Source organism: Ctenocephalides felis, unplaced genomic scaffold, assembly GCF_003426905.1.
Source record: "Ctenocephalides felis isolate EL2017-DRISC unplaced genomic scaffold, ASM342690v1 CF-g0.4_SCAFFOLD_01604, whole genome shotgun sequence".
Lineage (NCBI taxonomy): Eukaryota > Metazoa > Arthropoda > Insecta > Siphonaptera > Pulicidae > Ctenocephalides > Ctenocephalides felis.
Window position 1 is genome coordinate 18803053 of NW_020537758.1, and position 8479 is coordinate 18811531.

The following is an 8479-nucleotide window of genomic DNA, read 5'->3' on the forward strand; positions in this document are numbered from 1 at the left end:
TAATTAATAATTTTTCATCACGTAGTTAGATATTTCATAGTCTCATTATTTGCCAATATACTAGTTTCAAAAATATATAAATTCTTAAATCAAACACCATATTTATTATAGGACAAAATTAAAAATTTCACGTCATTCATAAAAAACATTTTTATACGATAAAAACACCTTTCAGACTAATTTTGCAATTTTGTATAATGTGTAATAGACAATTTGTAAAAAAAATCGTAGAAGTTATACCACTATACACATCATAAGATTATTCTCAATAAAAATATATTTAATTTTTTATCGTGTAAAAGTCCTGTATAACAGAATCTTCAAACGTTTTATTGCAAAAACGATGTCTCTAACTGAGAATCTCATAAAAGAGTAATACGATTTTCTTTGTCTTCCGATAAATCAAATTTTATTTAACATGGCTTTTTATTACCTTCACGATTGCGATTTTTATTATTACGGAATAAGCAGAAAAAAATTATCAACTGATTCTTCGACACTTTTCATCTGAATGGTGTTTAAGATAATAGACAGATTAACAGATACATTATTGTATAAAATAAAATAATTATTTGAATATTGATTATTTAGAATCGCTGACTTAAGATTTGTAAATAGATACTAGTTTTAATTCAGAAGAATTACTTGGGAAACTATAAGTAACTTAGAATGAATTTAAATATATATTTAGCAACAATCAGAATTTAACAAAAATAGTCTTAGGTAAAGATTGTCCAAGCCATTTTCTTGTGATTAACTGTTGAAAAAAAAAGTCGATTTTTATGAATTTTTTTGACGATAGATTTCATAATCTCATAGAACATACTGACATATTACGGTCCTACGACAAGTAGTTTAATTTTAAAAATTCATCAAATTTTGAAAAATTAGATTTTTCATGCCTATAGCACTAATAGATATAGGACACCCGTTCTGAGTTGGACTTATAAAAAAGCTATCAAGTTTAATAAGTCAGAACAACATTTCAACCCAAACGGTTGTCATCTATAAAAAAACTAGTCGACTTCTGTAATACTGGTAGATTTTCACTTGGAAACACATCACTACCTATATGTCCAAACTAAAAGATGATACCTCTCATCGACAATTGTCTACTTGATACCAGGCTCAAAATGTTGTACTGTCTGCCTAGTTTAAGAAGTCAGGACAATAATTTTTTTTTTATAGATGACAACCCAAACGATTATCCTATCTCTATGTGATGTATTTATCATTACAACTTCTGTAATACTTGAGGATTTTTAGTTGGAGAGTTTTTCTCACTGGGAAACATATTGGTGCCTATATTTTCAAATGAAAGCTTCTCGACATTTATCTACTTGATACTCAAACTGTTGTTCTGTCTACTTAGTTTAAGAAGCCAGTATGATATCTCATAAGAATCCAGATGTTGTACTGACTTTTTAAACTAAGTAGCCTTTTTATAGATGGCAACCCAATACACTTGCCCCATTTTCATATGATGTATTAATTATTACAATTTCAGTAAAACTGATGGATCTTCACTTAGAAGACTATTTTCGCTTGAAAATATATTAGCACCTATACTTCCAAGTGGAAACTGATGGCACCACTCGACATTGGACTACTTGATATCAGGCTGTTCGAGGCAAATATCAAATTTAGAAACTCTGATTCAAAAAGTCCTTAGCTCTCAACTCTCTAGACCACAAGAAATCTCAGGATTTAAGGCAAAAAGATACATGGTCAAAATGTGGTACTGGAAATCGTAGTATATACTCTGAATTTCTCCAGTCTGTCATTTTTAATCAACTTATAATATAAAAAAATCTTTAAATTTAGAACTTTTCATAGACTTTACAGAATCCTTACATAATTTTATCTTTATCTGGAAATTAGTCAGATAGGCGCACTCTATCTACGATCCTTTACCCTTTCCATGTGACATCGTCCTAATCGCCGGTATATCCGTCAGTACAACCGCTATTTCTACATATATGCAAATGTGAGTAAGGATAAAAATATCCAACATGATTTTCCATGTCTCTTTACACCATGACTAATATATTGTGCAATGTGTATAGAGACAGCCTTCTGTAGACACAATTCGTTCACCTTGGCGATCCGGTTTCGACATTAATTTTAACCCAAGTATGACGGCACGCTGACACACGGCAAATCAACAAATAAGAGGAAATCCAAAACTCATTTATACCACTGCGATTTGCCATTTGACACATTTGCCGATACTGACCCAGAATGTTGTAAACACCACAATATTATGTGTACGGACGAACATATTTTATATTCAAATTATACACACAGATGGGCAAAATACTCACACTTATTATACATACATACATACATATATATATATATATATATATTATTTATATATATATACAACAAAGTATAAGTTTGCTATAACAGGAAAATTTTATACGTATCATAACATTGTTTGCAATTGTTATGAACATAAATTGATTTTACATACTCTTCGATAGCCATTCCTTGTTATTTGCAGTACAACTACTATTCTTAGTAAGGATTATATATATATATATATATATATATATATATATATGTTTTCAAATAAACTAGAAAAAAGTGGATAGTAACACTTACCACTTTATTCCTACCTTTAAAATAACTTTATATATATATATATATATATATATATATATATATATATATATTAACAAAGTCTAATAATCGGGCATAACATCAATAAAAATCATGAATTTCTTTCAAAAATTTATTTTAAATCCATACGTTTCGGCTATAATCCTAGCCTTCATTCAGTGGAAAAATTAGTTGATCTTAGTGTTAATTTGGAAAACTTTAGTAATCCATGGTATTAGGATATGGTAATGCACTACACTATGTATTATAAACATTAACTTGAAATTACACAATATTTTCACAAAATACTGATTTGAAAAAATCACAAATGGATAGTGTGTTATTCGTAGACTGGTTGAAGATATAATGTATTACATCTTCAACCAGTCTACGAATAACACACTATCCATTTGTGATTTTTTCAAATCAGTATTTTGTGAAAATATTTGAAAAAATCACAAATGGATAGTGTGTTATTCGTAGACTGGTTGAAGATGTAATGTATTACATCTTCAACCAGTCTACGAATAACACACTATCCATTTGTGATTTTTTCAAATCAGTATTTTGTGAAAATATTGTGTAATTTCAAGTTAATGTTTATAATACATAGTGTAGTGCATTACCATATCCTAATACCATGGATTACTAAAGTTTTCCAAATTAACACTAAGATCAACTAATTTTTCCACTGAATGAAGGCTAGGATTATAGCCGAAACGTATGGATTTAAAATAAATTTTTGAAAGAAATTCATGTTTTTTATTGATGTTATGCCCGATTATTAGACTTTGTTAATACATATGTCAACATCAAATTCAGAATCATACAAAATATATATATATATATATATATATATATATATATTAAAATTATTATAATTAATAAATTAATTAATTAAATTGAAATTTTGAGATTATTTTTCAATAAATATTAATATGAACCCCATTTCATTCTATTTGCTAGCCAATATTGCCATTCATCAAGTCTATTAATGATTTGTTTTTTGCACTACAAGTGATTTTTATAAGACTTTTAATATTCATCAGGATCATTTCAAATTCTTTACTTAAAGTTGCTGAATAATAATTTTTACTAATAATATTGTATTAAATATTATTATAATTTTCTAAAATTGTTTTCAAATATACGATACTTATGCCAGATTTTCATTCTATTATTGGCATTTTTAATTAAAATTTTGAATGACTTTTAAATGAATTATGGTTACAAAATAATAATACTAGAAGAATTTTTAATATGCATCTATTGGGGTATTATAGGAATGTTAAATATGTTAAATAAAAAATTAAAAAAAAATATAAATAAATACTCCATACGTTTCGAGTTCCAATTTGACTCTTCTTCAGTGAAAAATTTACGAAATAAGTTATAACATCTTAACATGGTCATTGGTTATATTTTATTTTAGTTTATCAAGTAAATTATATTTGTTTTCTCATAAATATGATAATCGTACAAGACATTTGCTCATTCTATATGGTTTTTGTGCTTTTTTATTTATTATAATTTATTTGTGACTTAATATTACATGGTTTGTATTATATTATTATTTATGTAGTAAGTTGTCTATATTTTATTTTAATTTTATTTTATTTGTATAATTTATTTTTCATGTCTTGCATTATATAGATAATAGTTTTGTACATTTCATAATTTTAAATCTAAACAATAAAAGATTGTTAATACTGTATCCTTTTTTGTATTAGATATTTATTGAAAATATTTAAATAGTTTTTTAAGTTATTTAATACCTTTTCTTTTCATTTCAAATTTTTACTTTGCCAAAGTAAGTTATAGTAATCGTCGTAATGAGATCCTTTATTCTGAATCAGCTTGATTAGGTTTGATTTATTTACTTTTCTTGTAAATATATATAAACGTCACTAGAAAATTAATAATTTATTTGAAAATATTTAAAACAATTATTATTAATCATTTATCCATTTACAAACTCATGTATCACTAGTTATATTATATTATATAATTTTTTTAGTTTCGTAGTTTTATTCACTGAAGATACATCAAACTAAACCTCAAAACGTAAAAAAGATTTATTATTTTTTTGAATATTTGTTGGGTTAATTTATTTCTTTTTATAATAACAGGATGGATGTCTTTTAGAAAGGATGGATGTCTTTTATAATTATATACATACATATATTTTATATATACCTATAGAAACGTATATGTATAAATTAAATATATGTATGTAAGTATATAATTTGTATATTATATGTAAATATATAGGTAAATATACATGCATTTATAATCGGCAATAAATTTATGCGTGAACGGTAATCTTGTCATTTAAACACTCAATGATTAAGCTAATATGCCCTCATTATTCACGTTGATATTCGCATATTTAGATTTGTGGAACATGTATAAAATTAACTGTGTTATATACCCATAACGAATTTGCTAGCAAAAATAAAGAGAATGAAAATAAATTGTCATTAAAATTAACATAAATATATAAATAATATAGTAAGAATTACCAGTTCAAGATTAAAGAAATATTACGCAATCTTTCTATTTGCATATATACAATTAATTTTATAAGCAATTTAAATAAAAATATTGAGACTGATTAATTATAAGTGGACTATCATACAAAATTATAATAATAGAGATAATGAAAATTATTTTAAAATGTATATCATCATTATATGTCGTTATGTTTTATTGCTTGTATATATCAAGAATCTATTTTAGAACAGACTGTTTTTGTGATACACTATATTAGGAGATCCGCAAATAACGGTTTCTTGGTCACAGTCTCAGATTTGATAGACAGACTTTCTTTTTGTTCAAAATATAACATGAAAAATGCTCATGTAAAAATTACATTTCAAAAATACAAAAAAACTTAATATTTGACAAAAACAGAACTAGAATTCAATTTACACGTGCATCCATTTTCATAATGTATCATCGTGCAATATAAATTCATTAAAATGTAATCTAGAGAATAATTTTAATATTTTGTGAAAATTATAGGAATAATATTTTTCGTTGTTTCAATATAACATGCAGTCTGAATACCTAGCCAAATATCGATTTGAAAAGAACTAAACACAATATTTGGCTTGATGCCATCGTTTTGTTTTGTATAGATGGGTTTTGAGACTAATAACACCCTTGATGAAATTTTTTTAGAAGATTCAAAATTGCTCCCAGTTTTGTTATAGGTGAATTGGCCTTAGTTATAAAAGCCTTAAAGATCAAATGAAACCCAGATTTTTTGATTAACAAAAAATGCTGGTTCTTGTTGAAAACATTCCGCAAGAAACAATGAAATGCAATGGACTCAATGGGAGTTAATTAAATTACCTAGTTATTTTCTTAAATAAATTATAATCATTTTATTTTTCATTTTACTTCGTTGATAAAAGAAAAACCTCAATATTTTATGTTTACTCAAATAGTACACTGACCTAAATCAAAGAAGTATTAACCTAATTTTTTGTATTATAAATTAATTCAAAATATTTATGCAAGAAAATTTCTGCAGCAATCGGCGCAATAGCTGGTCAAATATTGATTTTTCAAGAACTTACAATAAAATTTGGCTTTATGCACGATTTTGTTTTCTACTTGAGATTTTCGGTTTATCAAGGGTGTGGTCAACAATTTAGCCCTTAAGATAGTATATCTAGATAGCATACCCTTCGTATAAATAAGTTATATATTTGTACCAAAATTTCAGCAAAAGTAAGTACGTCAAATAAAAAGGCAGCTAATTGTACAGTATATTAGTTTTTCCCAGGTTAAAAATAATAATGATAGTATAATGTTTCCTTCGAATTTTTATTTGGTGTACTAAGTGATGAACTAAGAATTTGGAGTGCATATTTCAACATCAAAATTAATATAAAAACCTCAACATATATCCATATGTTTACGAGAAAAAATGCTAATGAACTTTTTATTTCATGGATTTTTTTTTTGAAAAAAAATCATTATTTGTTCAAATGTTGCACATGAATATGCATAATCGAAAGTATCGGAGTATTAGGTGTAATTTCTAATTTTTAAGAATATCTAAAAATCTTGATTTTACTTTTTGCAATTATAATGTTGCCAAAATATCATACATATGTAATTAGTATAACATAGACGATTTACCACGTATTTTTATAATTCCCATAGGATACTGCCGGTGTAGAATATTAGAGAAAATTACAGTATATAAATGATAATTTATAAATTATTTAAATACATCTTCTGGCCAAACTATTAATTAAACATTGTTTATTACTGGTGTAATATAAAACTCCAGATTTAAAATATATACAGACAGAATTCTAAATTACAAGTATGTATATATTTATTTATGTAGTTATTCCGCATAATTTATAATAATAATTTAAACATTTAAATTACTTAAAAATTATATCTATTCATCTAACACAATACAACAGAGTCTAATAATCCGGTTTTTGGCATTATTATAAATGACCTCTTAGAGGTTGTAGATACTACTTTATGAAAATCTCATACACGTACCTTCATATACATCCATATATAATATGTAGGCGGATACGAAGACTATCTCTATATTTTATCAAATCAAATTACCAAAGTTAGGCAATTTGAATTCATACAATTAACATTTATAATACTCGATATAGGTTTCGCAAGTAGCAATGATGTTCTAGTGGTCTTCATCGCCGAGCCGTTTTCTAATTTGAACAATGATACGTAGCTAATTAAAATTATTTTGTTCGATGAACGAACAATAATAATTAATGACATTGGGTAAAAACATTTCAAAATATCGTATTAAGACATTTTTATTTTACCTTGCGAAATTTGTCTTTTTGTATTAAGATTGGACTAGTTACAGAATTACGCTTGCAAATTGTTGTTAAAGTAATGTTATGATTCAGTAAGTAAGTGACAATTTTAAATTATACGGACGAAAATTTGACAAGCATGAAAAAATGTTTGAAATCAGCTATTAACCTTTAGCATTAAATTCTGGTAATTTTAAAAATTTGTAATTTGTTCATGCAGCTGAAATTTTGATACGATTTGCTTAAACAAAATTAGTGGTACGAATTTTCTCTGCAATTTTATTGATTCCAGTTATTAGAATTTTGCAAAAATTCTTACTAGTTTCAATTATTAAATTTAATTTTCGCAATTTGAAAATTTATCAAGAGTTTATACCGAAGAGTAATATCTTGAATTATCCATTAACAGTTAAATTTTTTTATAAATTACTAATATTATCAATCCGTTCTCAAAAATATTTTAAACAACCAGCCAAAAAAAATTGCTGAGAATTTTCATTAGAACTAAATTAGATGAATTTTTCACAATAAAAATTTATATTACCGATATAAAATAATTTGCTGGAGAGTCATTTTAAATAAACACAGTATCTACATAATTTTCAACATATTGAATAATAAAGATAAAATATACTCAAAAATAAATTTGTTATAAATTATTATATTAGCATTAGCATTATAAAGTTAGCATTGAACTTCATTCGTCTTATAAATTTATAAAATTGTCAATGTAACAATGTAACGAAATAAATGATCAACAGCTTTAAAAACTATATCTTTCTAAATTCAATATTAGAGTACCCGCAAAAATCTAATTCTGGTTCCAATATAGAAATTTCTCGAATTTCTCGAATATTTCAAACAAAAACTTCACACCGAAAAGTTTCATTTTGATTATTCGTATCTGAAGTTTCGGAATGCAATTCAATTACATTTGTAAGTTTTATGCATTATTAATCCGTCTTAAACATTTGACAAATTCTATGAAAAGCCAACTTTTCAGATAAGTTTTTTATTAGCCATCTTCAAAAAAATCACTGGATTTTAGAAAT